The sequence below is a fragment of the Callospermophilus lateralis genome, chromosome 12 (assembly GCF_048772815.1).
Source record: "Callospermophilus lateralis isolate mCalLat2 chromosome 12, mCalLat2.hap1, whole genome shotgun sequence".
Classification (NCBI taxonomy): domain Eukaryota; kingdom Metazoa; phylum Chordata; class Mammalia; order Rodentia; family Sciuridae; genus Callospermophilus; species Callospermophilus lateralis.
In genome coordinates this window covers 73,850,573-73,869,140 of record NC_135316.1, presented here as the reverse complement: position 1 = coordinate 73,869,140, position 18,568 = coordinate 73,850,573, and the positions used below count along the sequence as shown (strand labels likewise).

The 18,568-nt window shown below is 33.5% G+C and overlaps 1 protein-coding gene and 1 pseudogene across 1 annotated transcript in view; both read right to left on the bottom strand.

Moving 5' to 3' along the window:
* Fndc3a (fibronectin type III domain containing 3A) overlaps positions 1-18,568 on the bottom strand; it is a 159,683-nt gene that overhangs the window by 113,316 nt on the left and 27,799 nt on the right. The window lies entirely within an intron of this gene.
* On the bottom strand, positions 8,698-10,060 carry LOC143411794 (COP9 signalosome complex subunit 8 pseudogene; annotated as a pseudogene).

The following is an 18,568-nucleotide window of genomic DNA, read 5'->3' as shown; positions in this document are numbered from 1 at the left end:
TACTGAATTTGAACTTGGTTTTTATTATGAAAGATAATGAACTTGAGAATATGTTTGATGCCAACATTTAGACAAGATGAGTTAACTGCCCACTCTCATTTAATTCATTTATTTGACAATGAGCTTACTACATGTTAGGCACTCTAAGGATTCAGGTATACAAAGGTAAATTAGTAAGGGAGACATGACAGTTACAATGTTAAGACAGAAGAGTATAGGGTATAACATGCAATAATTAGAAAACACTTGCGTCTTTCTGTTGTTGTTTAGGCTCATTTGTCTTTGTAATTGCTTTTTAGAAATAAAGTCATTATGAGCGAAAAGAATATACATTTTGAGTGAGATAATTCTGTGCTCAATCTTACTTAGTTACTTATGATGTGCAATTACTAGGCAAATTATTTAAACTCTGTGAACTTTAGTTTTCTTTCCTAAAATGGAAGTAACAGTACTTAAACTGTAGTGTTTCTGAAGGATTAAGGAAACACTGTATGTACGACATTAGCACAGAGCCTGACACATAATATACTCTAAAATAAATAAATAAATAAATAAATAAATAAATAATATTTCTTTCTAGACCAATACAAATTAATTATCCAAACTTTGTAGAATAATTTATTTTCTGCCAATGGTAGGAAAATGATTTATTTCTGATACACACAAATATACAACGTGTGCATATATGAGTGTATTCAGGTATGTACCTGCACACACTTCTATGTTTATACATATACAAAGAAGGATTTATTCTCGCCTATATCAGAATGGCTTATAAATAGATACTTTTCTTTATTCACTTACTGATCCTATAAAAAAGGGTTCTAACTGCACAAGAGTGCCACACATCCCACTGAACATCAACACACACACACATATAAATAAAATAAAGGTTGGCAACAATTAAATCTTCAGTTTAAAAAGTCAGTTTTCTTGAAAGGTCATTATTTAAAATGTTCCCCTTTTAAATAAAAAGAAATTATTTTAAAGGAAACTTATAAGATTGCACGATAATCATAATATCAGGGTCAATTCGAATTTCCATGTGTCATTTGGGTTTGCAAGTTTTTTTCTAACCATCCTAATACTGTTCTTTATTAATTGACATCAAAAATAACTGCAGGTACCAAGATTGCCCAGAGAATAATGACAATATCATTATCTTAAAGTTGTGTTTTACTTTATTTTTAATAGAAGCATTTTTTATACTCGTTCATTTTGTCCATTTTAGGACTGAGCTTAAAATACTAACTCACTATTCATACAGAGTGTACTGAACAATAACTGTAATCCTTTAACATGAAATATTTCTGCCTACATTTGAAAATAAACTATCTTTAAAATAAAATTTATGCTTCTGTTAATAAAAGTTTATCTTAAATGCTGACAGTTTTTTCACAGAATATTAAATTTTCTTACATAAATTTCATCAATATAATAAAATCAATTAATAATGATCACTATCATGCAAGTTTTTATATTGAGATTTAGAACTAAATCTCTCACAACATAATAGGACTGGATCAAAATAAGTTATTGGAGTAATTAAAAATAAGTTATTGAACTTTCAAAAGTTTTATGACAAAGTTATATGAATGACAAATATTGTTAGGTTATTTTGAACTTCACAATAAATTATCTAAATAAGAGTATATACAGTGAGACAGGCATTTCAATCATATTAACAAACTGAAACACAATTACTGAGAACACTTTTTAAATTTTTAATTCGTGCCTGTAAAATAGTTGTTTACTTCAGGTGTCTTATAGCAATCTGTCATAGTTTTCCTAATATAGCTTTGAAAATCTTCTTTGAAAAATTTCACAGAGTGTAGCTGGACTGATCATTCTTAATAGATACATGAACTCTGAAATTCTACACTCAAATTATAAAAATTGTAAATAGACTAGAAAAACAACTGCTACAATGATATTACAAATTTTAACCTAAAGGCAAATGTCAAAATATAATTATCTTGGTTGGTCGTGGTAGCACACACCTGTAATCCCAGCAGCTTGGGAGGCTGAGGCAGAAGGACCATAAGGTCAAACCCTACCTCAGCAACTTAGCAAGACCCTGTCTCTAAACAAAAAAAGGGCTGGGGATATGGCTCAGTGATTAAGTGCCCCTGAGTTCAAAATAATAATAATAATAATAACAACAACAACAATAATGTATACATACATATACACACATATATAATTTCTTCGCAATAAATATAAGATATAGGCTAAAACAACCTCATTTACACAAATAATTTGCATGTTAAAGTATTAGTGTTCTAATAGTTTTAAATACAAAGTTGTTTTTAAAAAATTTAAACCACAGCATTCCCTAACAATATAGGTAACTACAGATTTTTAAAAATATACCTTTATTTTTTATTTACTTATATGTGATGCTGAGAATCAAACCCGCATGCTAGGCAACTCTACCACTCAGCCACAAGTCCAGCCCCAGTAACTATAGATTTAATGAAATTTTATTGTGTAAACATTCAATAGTTTTAATACTCTATAAAACTAGCAAATTTGTGGTTTTTATTCCCTAACAAGAGTCCACATTAAAAAAAAAAAATGTATCATGATCTTACTTACACATAAACACATAAGATTTAGATACAAATTATAAAATCTGTTTGAAGTGCTAAATCATAAACGTAGTAAAACCACTTCTAAAACCTTAGCACTTTACTTACGGTTGCTTGCATCCTCTTTAATTTTCTCAATCAACTGCTGCTCCCACAGCTACCAATGGCTGCTATAAGATTCAACAGTTTCTGCTTCCAGATGTTCCAATTTGTTCTGGTTCACTAAATAATGAGGTAATCTTCATTGGCAAGTCGAATTTCACATTGCCTTTAGTCTAATAAGGCAACCTTTAGAAACCATTTCGGTAACATCTTATATCATTAGAGCTGTCCAGTGAAAACGCATGTAAAAGCAGGATGTTAAAGGAATAACCAATTACCAGTATACTCATCAATACCAACCTCCAACCTCACTATCAAATTAGCCAATGTACAGTAAGCTTCCTATTGTATGTGAATGTATCTGGTCACCATAGCAACTAAATCAACAAAGAGCTGTAGTAGCATCTGCTTCTGGATCTTTCAACGTCAGTTAACAATTAAGAATTTAAGAGTATGCTGTTTCCAAATGTGTTTTGTTTTAAAGCCATATATCTAGTTATTTCATCTTTGTTCTCTGATCTTGGAGTATGTCAATATATTCATAGTAAACATATACTATATGTAGCTAAATATGTAAGGAAGTAGACAGTGCCAGTGTCCCTACTATTATTAAACCCCCTGTATCTAAAAATTATAATCTATTAATGCTTTAATTTTAAAATTGATTTTATAACTTCAATCCACTTATCAAAGTAAGATGGGTAACAATCTTATAATAATTTATGAATCCTTAACAATCACATGAACACATATAGGATAAAAATCTTTATGTACAATACAGTGGTTTTTTAGTATACAGAGTTGTACATCCAACACCACAGCACATTTTAGAACACTTTCATTAACTCAAAAAAACCTTTGTAGGCTGTCTTGCCTGGCTTCTTTCATTTAGTATAATGTTTCCCAGGTTCATCCAGGTTGTAGCTTATAATGAAGGATTCCCTTGCCAGTTTATGGCTGAATACTATTTCATTGTATAGATAGATCACATTTTGTTTATCCATTTGCCTACAAATGGATATTAGAAATGCTTTCACTTTTTGTCTATTATGAATGCTGCTGTATAACTTTATTATTATTATTTTTGGCATGGGAATGTTTTGATTTCCCTATGAATGGAATTGCTGGGTCATGCGGTAATTCTGTTTAATAGAGGAACTGCCAGATTATTTTACAAAGCGGAGTTACCAGTGTAACAATCTTGCCAACATTATTCTCTCTCTCTCTCTTTACACTATACTGGGAATTGAACCCAGGGGCACTCTACCACTAAGTTACATCCTCATCTCTTTTCATTTTTTGAGGCAGTATCTCACTAAGTTTCCCAGGCTGATCTCAAACTTATGATCCTCCTCCTCAGCCTCCTGAGTCTCTGGGATTACAGGCATGCAACACCACAAATGGCTTTCTCCTTTTATATTCTAGTCACCCTAGCATTTCCTTGATGAGTAATGTTGCTAAGAATCTTTCCATTTGCTTATTGGATATATAAGTAACTTTGAAAAACAACTTTTCAAATCCTCTGCCCACCTTTTAATTGGGTTGTTTATTCATTGAGTTGTAAGAGCTGTCTATATATACTGAACACAAGTCCATTATCAGATAATGGTTTGCAAACCCTTTCTCCCAATTTTGAGGGATTTCTTCAGTTTCTTGGTAGTGTCTTCTGTCACACCAAGCCCATTATCAGATAATGGTTTGCAAACACTTTCTCCCAATTTTGAGGGATTTCTTCAGTTTCTTGGTAGTGTCTTCTGTCACACAAAACCATTAAATTTTGACGAAGTACACTATATTTTTCTTTTCTTACTTGTACTTTGGGTGTCTTATCTAGAAACCATTCTATAATTCAAAATCATAGAGATGTATCTCTATGTCCTATTTTTAGAGTCTCAAGTTTAGCCCCTTTTTTAGGATTCTGACTCACTTTTTAGTTAATTTTATATATGGGATGGTAAAGTTGACTTCATGTTTCTACATGCGGATAACTGAGTTATGTAGCTTTACTTATTGAAAAGATTATTCTTTTCCCCATTGATTCTCCTAAGCACCTTTGTCAAAAATCAACTGACCATAAAGGTAAAGTTTTTTTCTGAACCATGAATTCTATTCCAGTGATCTCTGTCTATCCTATGCTATGTCTTGATTACTTTAACTCTGTAGTTAAATTTTAAAATTGGGAAATGTTGAACCTCCAACTATGTTCTTTTTGTTATTCTGGGTGCCTTGCATTTCCATATGAGTTTTATGCTCAACTCATCAATTTCTGCAAAGAAATAAGCTGAGATTTTAGTAGGTGATATTTGAATATGTACACTTTGGAGAGTACTGCCATCTTAACATTAAGTCTTCTAATCTTTGATCATGGGATATTTTTCCATGTTTCATAATTTCTTCCAATGATGTTTTATAGATTTCAGAGTATAAATCCTGTACTTATTTTGTTAAATTTATTCCTATTTTATTCTTTTTGACTCTTGTAAATGAAAATGTTTTCTTAATTTCATTTTTACACTGTTGACAGTCTGTATATAGAGATATACAATTGATTTTTTGAAATTGAACTTGTATTCTACAATGATGATGAGTTTATTAGTTCTTATAGTTTTTTAATGGATTCTTTAGGATTTTCTTTTTACAAGATCAAGTTATCTTTGAATAGTTTTATTCCTTATTTATTTGAATAGAGTTTTATTTTCCAGTCTAGAGTCCTTTCATTTCTTTACTTACTTATTTGCCCTGGCTATATTTCCAGTATAACTGTTGAAGAGAAGCAGTGAAAGCAGGACAACCATGTCTTAAATTCTAATCTTACAGGAAAAGCATTCACTCTTTCACAACTAAATATAGTGTGTGTGTGTGCGCGCGCGCACACGTGCACACATGCTTGTGCTTTGCAGATGGTTGAAGTTTCTCCCTGTTCCTTATTTTATTTTTTTAGTCAAATGATGTTGAGTTCAGTCAAATATTTCTTCTGAGCCTAGTGAGATGACTATGTGTGGTTTTTGTCCTTTTGCTATTATGTAGTATAGTACAATGGTTGTTTTATGTTTAAGGAACCACTTTTACATTCCTGCACTAGGTCCCACGTTAGCTGAAGTGTATAATTACTCTACAAGTTACTGGATTTGGTTTGCTAGTATTTTGTTGAAAATTTTGTGTTTATATTCATTCGGGACATCGATCTGTAGTTTTCTGTGATGGCTTTGCAGGTTTAGGTTTGTTAATTTGTCCTTAATGTTTGTTGGAATTTGACGGAGAAGTCATTTGGGTCTGATTTTGGGTGGACACTTTTGGGATGCAAATTCAATTATTTTACTTGCTGCAGTTATATTCAGATTTTATATTTTTTCTTTGGATTTAGTTTTCATTATTTTGTGGCTTTCTAGATATTTATCCAATTCATCTAGGGCATCTATTTGTTGGCATTCAACTGTTCATACTATTTTCTAATAATCCCTTTTATTTAGGTAAGGTTCATTGGATTTAGTTTGCTCTTTTCTTTCTAGTTGTTTCAGGTGGAAGGTTAGATTATTGATCTGAGATCTTTTTTTTTTTTTTTTAAACATAGGCTTTCCTAGTTAAAAATTTTCCTTTAAGCAGTGCTTTAGCTGTAACTTATAGTTTTGTATGCTATATTTTTGTTTCCATTCATCTGAAAGTACATTCTAATTTCTCTTGTGATTTCTTCTTTGGCCTATTAGTTATTTATGAATATATTGTTTAATTTATAATATATGTGATTTCCCCTAATTTCTGTGCATAACTGAGTTCTAATTTCATGCCATTGTGTTTAAAGATTGTGTTATTTCTAGCTTTTAAAATTTCTCGAGGTTGGTTTGTTTTATGGTCTAGTGTTATGGTTTGAATATGTGGTGTCCCTAAAAGCTATTTGTGAGACAATGCAAAAATGGCCAGAGGTAAGTAAAATGACTGAATTATTAGAACCTTAACCTATCAGTGGATTAATCTGCTAATATGGATTAACTGGGCAGTAACTGTAGGCAAGTAAGGTGTAGCTGAAGGTGGTAGGTCATTGGGAGAGTGACTTTGGGATTTATATTTAATCCCTGGTGAGCACAGCTCTATTTCTCATTGCCATATCCTGAACTGCTTTCCTCTGCCATGCCCTTCTGCCTCATCTTCCGCCCAGAGCTACAGAAATGACCAACCATGAACTGAACTTCTGAAAACTGCGAGCCTCCCCAAAACTTTCCTGCTTCTAATTGTTCTTGTTCTTTTGGTCACAGCAACGAAAAATTATCATGAACACTGATCCATGTGCACTTGAAAAGATTATATATGTTCCTGTTGGTGGTGGTATGTTCTTCAGATAGATGTCTGTTAGATTTACAGTGTTTACATTTCCTATTTTCCTTGCTGACCTTCTCCCTAGTTCTATTCATTATTGAAAGCAAAGTATTGAAGTTTCCAGCTATATTGTTTAATTGTATATTTCTTCCTTCAACTCTGTCAATTATCACTTCAGGTGTTTGTGGAGATCTTTTATTAGGTAGACTGACTCTTTTATCATTATAAAATCAATAATGGCTCTGGTAATGTTTTTTGACTTATAAGTTTACTTCTTTGATCTCAATACAGTTTCATTATAATTATAGAGACCTTCACTTCTACTTTGATTATAGTTCACATGGTATATTTTCCCATCTACATGTTTTTTCATCCTTTAATTTCAGTTGGTTTGTATCTTTGATTAAAAAGTGTATACTTTGTGAAAAAGCACATAGTTGGACCATGGACTTTTATCTCATGCCAATAACTGTCTTTTCACTATTATGTTTAATCCACTTGTAGTTAATATGATTAGTGATAAAGTAGAATTTACATCTACCATTTTTCTATTTGCTTTTTGTATATATTATGCCTTTTTTCTCAATTCATCTGTTACTGACTTTTTGTGTGTGTGTGTGTATGTTAAACATTTTTTTTGTGTGTGTGTATGTTAAACATTGCCTAATGTTCTAACTTGAGTTCTGTTTTTATTATATTCTTTTAATTTGTTTTCTTAGTAGATATCTTGAGGATTACAATTAACCTCTTAATTTATAACAATGTTGTACCTACTAATTCCAACTGTATATAAAAACTGTTACTTTACAGCTGTTCCCTCTTCCATCCTTTGTGCCATTAGCCAATTATTAACTACATGTTTATACATTATAAGTCAATCGACACAGTGTATAATTATTGCTCTCTGAAAATTTCTCTTAAATTAGAAGAATTAAAATACATATATTTGCCTAGTTACTTTTAAGGATACTCTATTTCTTCATATGGATTCAGTTACTGTTTTATGAACAGTCCTAGTAAAAATACAAGGAGACAGTATTGAAAAGGATTCATTAGGGTGCCGTCATTTTCAAATTACTTTATTTGTTTCAACTGAACTATTATTTACTTAGAATCAAATGTTTCCAAACTTTGAATTTAAGCTCAATTTCCTTTTTTACTTCACAATGACTGAGACTAGGGAGCAGAAGATCTAGATTCTGGTCTCGATGCTGCCATTCAGTGTGTAACCTAGGACAAGGTAATTAGCTGTGAACTTTATTTAGTTTCTCTATTTGTAAAAAATGTAAATTAGATTATTTTTCTGTATTCCCTTTCAGGTTTGAAATTCTATCTTAATTTTATCATACTCATTCTTTTTCTTAAAAAAAAAAAAAGACCAGATTCCTCCTTTAATTCCACTTCTACAGCTGATATTCTCTAAAAGATCTACACGACTTTGAAGGGAGATCAGTAGAAGAAAGGGCCCAAGGGGAGGGAGGAAAAGAGGGGAAGGACAAATACTGAGGAATGATATTGGCCAAAATATATTGCTATATTGTGTACATGAACTAATATATAATAATGAATTCCTCCACTATGTGTAATGCACCAAAAAAGATGGGGGAAAAAAAAGATCTGCATTACTTTATGTAGGAATGGACAGAGAAGCCAATCAATTCTAGAACAGATTTCATTCCATCTACAGATGTAGTTACCCATTAGCCTGAATAATTTTTTATAAAGGAGTCAATTAAATACTTATTGAACAAACGCATAATAAATGAACTAAGGGTATCTTAATCTGGAGGCACAACAAACAACTTCAAATATTCAGAGGGTTGTCACATAAGGGATGAAAAACTTGTCCAGTATTCTACAAAAGGCACAACTTGAACCAAGGGATAAAGACAAGCAACCAATAGGCTTCGGATAGTTGTACAAAGTGTATCCCTTTGTAATAACATCTTTCCCCACGTAATACATTCCACACTACCATTCTTCTGAAAGGTGAAAATGGAATTTACTTCACATGAACATCTTAAGTTGCATTTTCACAGCAGGCCCTCCATTGCCAGCAATAGTTCCACTCACATTTTGTAATAAATCTAAAATTAACAAACTGATATACTAAGGAAATGGCCGATTTGTTCCTCAGCTAGATTTCTGTATTCTACACTAATTATTTTCAGGAGTGTGGGGGGAAGCATATTCACCAGAGGATGATTTATTATCCCAGCAATTCAGGTAGTGTTCTTAAGGGCAGTCATCCTCAAATTCCAAATGGACATTACGACCATCAATCAATGGTACAAATGGGAGTGTGGTATATGCTGCAGCGGGGATGACAGTTGATAACCATTATTCTATATTAAGTAGGAGAGCTTACTTTAAGGGTCACTAGGGAACATAAACTAACCACATAATACTGATGGTTCCGACCAAATTGTATTACAAAATGAGAATTGTTTAAGGACAAAATGTATGCAATATACTTTATACACATATTTCACATACTTAGTAAGGAATGCTGAGGTATTTAAATCCGTAATAAACTGAAAATAAAAAATTTTCATTTCCATATTTGTCAGTATATACAATTCTGAATGTACCTTCAACTCAGAATAAATGTTTTTAAGGAAAGCCATGTAATTGGTCCATCTGGCTAAATGCTTTTCATTGGGGATTGGTGGAATTGGAGCAGGCTCTGATAAGGGAATAAACCTAATAAAGGAAATATCTAGGCTGCCAACTGGGTTTGTGGGAAGAATGCTTTTTTGTGATTAAGAGTTGACTTGCCATCCTTATTATAATACACCTTTCACTGCCTTTTCTACACAAGTCCAAGAAAGGCTGCAAAATCACCGATTACTGAGAGACCAGGGCCAATGCTTGTTTCCTTGCTGCATTTCTGTTTCCATTGTTGGCTGGACAATTTCAGACCAATGGTGAATGTCGAAGGTCCTAAAGATTTTAGGGAAATCTCTGCTAGATTCTTTGTTCTACTGATCAAGTTCAGAATCTATAGAATTTATAATAGGTGTCATTATTTTCCAGAGATAGCATGAATTATTCATGTCATTATAAGTAAATATAAAATTAGAAACTGATTATACATTGTGGGTATAGCAACTTTGAACTCCTGGTTCTTGTACTGAGCTTGCAACTTCATGAAAATGAAAGCACTTTCTGCCATTACTGCCACTGCATATTCCTGTCTGGTCTCATGGCTACATGTTCTCCTAGCCAGAATAATTTCCCTCAAGGATTATTCTCATCATTTCATTATCTATTTTTTAACTTGACTGGCTACTTATTGCTTATTATCTCAAATCTAAAATTTGGAACATAACATTTAAAACCTTTATCAAATACCCAGTCTATAATGCATAATCTCATGTCATTAGCTTTTTTACTGTAAAATATTTCAAATATACAGAAACTCAGGAAGTATTATATTATATCCATTCTTTTCAGAATTATGTTGACAAATGATGCTGTTTTGAAGGTGAGCTACACAAGTTTATAGATAATTTTGCTGAATTTAGAGCATTATCTTTTTCATCCTTTAAAAAATATTCTTAATGTACCTGTTTGCAGTACAAATAAATACATATGTGTTATCATTTGGAACTGGGATGTTTCCCAAAGGCTCACATGTTGAGGGCTTGCTCCTCAGCTGATGGTTGTTTTGGGAGGAAATTTGTGGGAAGGGGTTGTTAGATCATCAGAGGAGTGTCCTTGAAGGGACCATCTTGTCCCAATCCCTTGAGGTAAGCAGTTTTACTCTACCATATGCTCCCTGCCATGATGTTCTGCCTTACCATAGGCTCAGAAACAATGGAGCCAAGTGACCATGGACTGAAACCTCTGAAATCATGAGCCAAAATAAATCTTGCCTCCTTATTTTGTCATAGGGACAGAAAGCTGACTTAACACATTATTTTTCTATTAATTGTTTTGGTTTGTTTTGATTAGTTTATATCAGTGATACCACACTTTACATATCAATAACTTGTTACTTTATTCAATATTGATTTTTTTTAAAATTTTAAGATGTATATGAACACAATACATTTATTTTACTTACTTATTTTTATGTGGTGCTGAGGATCCAACTCAGTGTCTCACCCATGCAAACACTCTACCACTGAGCCACAACCCCACCCCTCAATATTGAGTTTTTGAGATTTATCCATAGCATAAATTCATACACTGGAATACTGGTATACAGTATTCTAATATTTCATTGTATGAATCTTCTAAAATCTATCCATTCCCCTGCTTTGGAACACTTACATGATGCAATGAATGTATACATGCCTTCGTATACATGTAAAAAACATTCTATAAGATATACATCTAAAAGCATATGCTAAATTTGGGGTATAAACTTTTTTTGCCTTATTAAATATTACCAGATCACCCGCCTCCCCAAAATGGTTGTGCCAGCAGTGCATGAGGAATTCCACTGTTCCATACCTTTCTCAGGTTTCTTGTATTTAAATCTTTATTGAGGTTTTAACTTGCATTCCCCTCTTTTAAAGCATAGCACCAATCTTCCTTCTTCCCCCAAATCTTTATAATTAGTACCATAAATCATACCAGGAAGAGAGTATACTTTGTATACAGGTACTCTGTAGCTAATTTCCTTTCTGTATATAATAAGAATAATGTGTCAGGTTCACCAGCTGTTTTAGCTTTAAAATGCTAGTTTTGGAATTGTACAGAGAAATGTGTAGTGATTAATAACATGTTTAGAAACATATATGAGACCTGGGATTGATGCTCACTAGTAAAAGAACAGGTATTTTATTCAGGCGCTCCCCAAGAGAAAAACATAATGGATAATTCAAAGTCATGTTGAAATCTTATAAAAAGTAAAATTTTTTTCACATATAATCATATACTAAGCACTTCTGGTGCATACTTGTTTACAGTATTATATGTGGGTATGGCAGGGAGTATATGCATATACAATTATAAATCTTTAGGGACAGAAATTATACTGGTTCATCTTAGGAGTGGTTACTTTAGTAAATGCTAATGAAGTTGAATTGTATTTTAGTTCTTAAAAAAATGCATTATTTGAGAATCATCACAGCTAATCAATTTTAAATCCAATGATTTATGATTTGTCACAGTCATAATTCCTACCTATCTATGGGAGCAGGCACAGGAAGATTTTAGGAGACAATTTAAAATATCAAAGAAAACAGTGGTGGCAATAATCATATTTTGAGGTGAGGGGAAAATATGAACTACTATTACTTAATAATCATTAAACAACAAAAACACTACACGAGGAAGAAATGAAAAACAATAACCAAAACCATCAGTGGGAAGTGCCTCAGTAAAGACAGAGGGCGGGGAGAAAGCTAATCATGGAGAAACAAACTAAATTAAAAAAAAAAAGATAAATAATCAAACATGGCTGGAAGTACAAAACATATATCAATAGTAACTCTAAATGTTAATGGCTTAAACTCTCCAATAAAGCGACATAGGCTGGTAACATGGATTAAAAAAACAAATCCAACATTATGCTGCCTCCAGGAGATACATCTGTTTGGAAAAGACATACACAGGCTGAAGGTGAAAGGTTGGGAAAAAATATACCACGCACTCGGTCCTCGTAAACAAGCAGGGGTGGCCATCCTCATATCGAATAAAATCCACTTCAAGACTAAGTTAATCAAAAGGGATAAGGAAGGACATTATATACTGTTAAAAGGAACCATTCACCAACAAGACATAACAATTATCAATATTTATGCACCAAATAATGGTGCTGCGACGTTCATAAAACAAATTCTCCTCAAGTTCAAGAATCAAACAGACCACAACACAATAATTATGGGTGACTTCAACACACCTCTCTCACCATTGGACAGATCCTCCAAACAAAAGTTGAATAAAGAAACTATAGAACTCAATATCACAATTAATAACCTAGACTTAACTGACATATATAGAATATATCAACCATCATCAAGTGGATATACTTTTTTCTAAGCAGCACATGAATCCTTCTCAAAAATAGACCAGATATTATGCCACAGGGCAACCCTCAGTAAATATAAAGGGGTGGAGATAATACAATGCATTTTATCTGATCATAATGGAATGAAACTGGAAATCAATGATAGAAGAAGGAAGGAAAAATCCTACATCACATGGAAAATGAACAATATGTTACTGAATGATCAATGGGTTACAGAAGACATAAAGGAGGAAATCAAAAAATTCTTAGAGATAAATGAAAATACAGACACAACATATCGGAATCTATGGGACACAATGAAAGCAGTTTTAAGAGGGAAATTCATCGCCTGGAGGTCATTCCTCAAAAAAAGAAAAAACCAACAAATAAATGAGCTCACACTTCATCTCAAAGCCCTAGAAAAGCAAGAGCAAAACAACAGCAAATATAGCAGAAGGCAAGAAATAATTAAATCAGAGCGGAAATCAACGAAATTGAAACAAAAGAAACTATTGAAAAAATTAACAAAACTAAAAGTTGGTTCTTTGAAAAAATAAATAAGAAAAAACTAGCATCATTCTGAATGGAGAAAAATTGAAGGCATTCCCTCTAAAATCTGGAACAAGACAGGGATGCCCTCTATCACTACTTCTATTCACCTATAGTTCTCGAAACACTGGCCAGAGCAATTAGACAGACGAAAGAAATTAAAGGCATAAAAATAGGAAAAGAAGAACTTAAATTATCACTATTTGCGGATGACATGATTCTATACCTAGAAGACCCAAAAGGGTCTACAAAAAAACTACTAGAACTAATAAATGAATTCAGCAAAGTGGCAGGATATAAAATCAACATGCATAAATCAAAGGCATTTCTGTATATCAGCGACAAAACTTCTGAAATGGAAATGAGGAAAAACACTCCATTCACAATATCCTCAAAAAAAATAAAATACTTGGGAATCAACCTAACAAAAGAGGTGAAAGATTTATACAATGAAAACTACAGAACCCTAAAGAGAGAAGTAGAAGAAGATCTTAGAAGATGGAAAAATATAGCCTGTTCATGGATAGGCAGAACTAACATCATCAAAATGGCGATATTACCAAAAGTTCTCTATAGGTTTAATGCAATGTCAATCAAAATCCCAACGGCATTTCTTGTAGAAATAGATAAAGCAATCATGAAATTCATATGGAAAAACAAAAGACCCAGAATAGCAAAAGTAATTCTAAGCAGGAAGTGTGAATCAGGCGGTACAGTGATACCATATTTCAAACTATATTACAGAGCAATTGTAACAAAAACAGCATGGTACTGGTACCAAAACAGGCGGGTGGACCAATGGTACAGAATAGAGGACACAGAGACTAATCCACAAAGTTACAACTATCTTATATTTGATAAAGGGGCTAAAAGCATACAATGGAGGAAGGATAGCATCTTCAACAAATAGTGTTGGGAAAACTGGAAATCCATATGCAACAAAATGAAACTGAATCCCTTCCTCTCGCCATGCACAAAAGTTAACTCAAAATGGATCAAGGAGCTTGATATCAAATCAGAGATTCTGCGTCTGATAGAAGAAAAAGTTGGCTCCGATCTACATATTGTGGGGTCGGGCTCCAAATTCCTTAATAGGACACTTATAGCACAAGAGTTAATAACAAGAATCAACAAATGGGACTTACTTAAACTAAAAAGTTTTTTCTCAGCAAGAAAAAAAAATAAGAGAGGTAAATAGGGAGCCTACATCATGGGAACAAATTTTTACTCCTCACACTTCAGATAGAGCCCTAATATCCAGAGTATACAAAGAACTCAAAAAATTAGACAATAATATAACAAATAACCCAATCAACAAATGGGCCAAGGACCTGAACAGATACTTCTCAGAGGAGGACATACAATCAATCAACAAGTACATGAAAAAATGCTCACCATCTCTAGCAGTCAGAGAAATGCAAATCAAAACCACCCTAAGATACCATCTCACTCCAGTAAGATTGCCAGCCATTAGGAAGTCAAACAACAACAAGTGCTGGTGAGGATGTGGGGAAAAGGGTACTCTTGTACATTGCTGGTGGGACTGCAAATTGGTGCGGCCAATTTGGAAAGCAGTATGGAGATTCTTGGGAAAGCTGGGAATGGAACCACCATTTGACCCAGCTATTGCCCTTCTCGGACTATTCCCTGAAGACCTTAAAAGAGCGTACTACAGGGATACTGCCACATCGATGTTCATAGCAGCACAATTCACAATAGCTAGACTGTGGAACCAACCCAGATGCCCTTCAATAGATGAATGGATTAAAAAAATGTGGCATTTATACACCATGAGTATTACACAGCACTAAAAAATGACAAATTCATGGAATTTGCAGGGAAATGGATGGCACTAAAGCGGATTATGCTTAGTGAAGCTAGCCAATCCCTAAAAAACAAATAACAAATGTCTTCTTTGATATAATGAGAGCAACTAAAAACTGAGCAGGGAGGAAGAGCAGGAAGAAAAGATTAACATTAAACAGAGACATGAGGTGGGAGGGAAAGGGAGAGAAAAGGGAAATTGCATGGAAATGGAGGGAGACCCTCATTGCTATACAAAATTACATGTAAGAGGTTGTGAGGGAAATGGGAAAATAAACAAGGAGAGAAATGAATTACAGTAGATGGGGTAGAGAGAGAAGATGGGAGGGGAGGGGAGGGCGGATAGTAGAGGATAGGAAAGGTAGTAGAATACAACAGTTACTAATAGGGCATTATGTAAAATTGTGGATGTATAACTGATGTGATTCTGCAATCTGTATTTGGGGTAAAAATGGGAGTTCATAACCTACTTGAATCTAATGTATGAAATATGATATGTCAAGAGCTTTGTAATGTTTTGAACAACCAATAAAAAAAATTAAATTTTAAACTGGAAAAAAAAAACAAGACCATAATTCAGGTTTTGAAAACTTAATAACACTTTCTTTCCTCAGCTTTGAGCCCCTTAAACATTTCAATCTGCCTGGGAAAGACCGCCTCTTCACAGAAATAGATCATTTTTATCAAGGGTCTGGCCTGGAACATATTTCTCATTTATCTGTCAATCCCAAATTTTCAGTCCCAATGACCTGCTTGAAATCAGGGCTATTTACAGGCAATCAGAAACCACTCTATAGCCCTAAAGCCTCTTGGAATTATTAAAACTAGCCAATCCTAGATTATTTACTCTACTCTGCCTTCTATTCCCTGAAGGCTTTCCCAGTAAAGGTTTTGGCTTAGGCTTTCTTCCAGTTCTTACTTCTAATTCCTGACCAAAATCTGATGCTTTCTCTGTAGCTTTGCCTGCCTTCTTTGGGAAATATAAGTAATAAACATCTTTCAGTAGTACTGGTCTCTGTGGTTTCTCTTAGTCATCTCCATAAAGTAAAATTCTGTGGGTACAAATAAAACAAGTTACAAAATAATGTAAAGAGATTAAAGAAATAGAGAGAATTCTGATAAAAAAAAAAAGCCCGAGGTTTATTTTTGATTGATTGTACTACTGGGGATTGAACCTAGGGTTGCTCTACCACTTATTTTTTGAGACAGAATCTGGCTTAGATGCCAAACTGGTCTCAAATTTGTGATCCTCTTGCCTCTGTCTCCCAAAGTGCTGGCATTACAGACTAGCATCATCTGTAATTATCTAAGGTTAATTTTTTCCCCCTTTGGTACTGGGGAATTGAACCCAGGGACACTTAACCACTGAGCCACCACACCAGCCCTTTTTATATTACATTTTGAGACAGGGTGTTGATAAAGTTGCTTAGGGCCTCACTAAGTTGCTGAGGCTGGCTTTGAACTCATGATCCTCCTGCCTCAGCCTTCTGAGCCACTTGGATTACAGGCATGTCCCACTGAGCCTGGTGAGACAGATAATCTTAAACAGCCAACTGTAACAAAATTAATATGATTCTAAGAGATAGAATAGAAATCATTCCACATAGTATAATATTCTCAAGAAAGTAAAGATAAGAGGTGAAATATCTGTTATTCTAAATTTTTAACATCATTCTTATACATGACACTTTTCTCTATTTGGAATTGTTTTTCAGTTCACTGTTTTAATCCAGCATCAACCAAGTGTTGTGTCTCTACAGGCAAACTCAAACTCAGCATATCAATAAGTTCTTGAGTTAAAGTAAAGAAATGTCAACTGTCAAACTTATTGTATTTCTACCTCTAAATGTTATCTATCTTTGTTTAGTTTGGTATACATTCTACATGGCTATTGGTTCACACTTTCAGATTTACAGTATAGTATGCATCCTTCATAATTATTTTTCTAGTTTTCTAATCTACTGCAAACTATTTCTATTGACTTAAATCTGCAGATCTATAGTTTCTTTAGTTTTTAAAACATTTGAGTGCTTCAATTGGATCTAGCAAACATTTACTGAGCTCTTTCAGACTCATTTCACCCTCATAACTACAGCTACCCTAAGAAGACATTTCCTCCATTGTTTTTTTTAGTTGTAGTTGTACACAATACTTGTTTTATTTACTTATTTTTATGTGGTGCTGAGAATCTAACTGCTGAGCCACAACCCCAGCCCACATTACCTCCATTTTTTAGAGAAGTAAACACCAAGGGATAAGTTAAAAATTTTGGCTTAAGTCATCTAAATCAAATCTATCAACTAAATTCAGTGCTCTTTCCACTCATCTTTAGCTTTCTTCCTGATAATTAGAATACAGGGATTTTATTTACCTCCTGAAACGTGTTTTTTTGCTTTGTTTTACCCTACCCAAAACTCTACCCTATAGAACTCCTGGACCCACTTGATCTTTTAAATTTTACTCCAGCAGATTCTTCCATTCCCAGATCCTTTCTCTATATCCATCTACACCACTACAGTTACATGACAGCCATGGTACCCTCAAAATTTCAAGAAAATTCTGCCAATAGACTATCTTTTTAAAAGGAATCAGAGAAAGAAGTCTTGAGAGCAATAAGATAGTTTTTCAGCCTGGTGTACTTCTCCTTAACAGAATATACAACATGGTAATTATGTCAATATAATCGCTGCTTAATAGATGTGTTTTTCAATTCATAGACTATCAACAACTTGAAACCAGTGACTGGCCTGAAGCAAAAAATTATAACAAAAAATAAGAGTCTCGTAAAAGTAAGTTAATATCTGCCACACCTATTATTTTTGTGTGGGGAAAAAAAACCTTAACAGACTTAAATTTGACCATGAAAAGCAAGTTAGTGAAATGAAGCTGTTGCTAAAAGCTGAGCACATGTAAAAATTAAAACCAGGACATGATGCTTTTTTGTCACATTTATACAAACAGAAAACATTTAGAACCCAAGCCAATCACTAATGATTTTTTTTTATATTTATTTTTTAGTTGGAAACAATATTTTTATTTATTTATTTTTATGTGGTGCTGAGGATTTAACCCAGGGCCTCGAATGTGCTAGGCGAGCACTCTACCGCTGAGCCACAACCCCAGCCCCCACTAATGATTTTTTAATGGCAAAGTTAAGACAGTAGCCCCTAATCTTGTCAAAAAATAGTCCAGAATAGATACTAAATTTGTAAAGTAATAAACTATGACT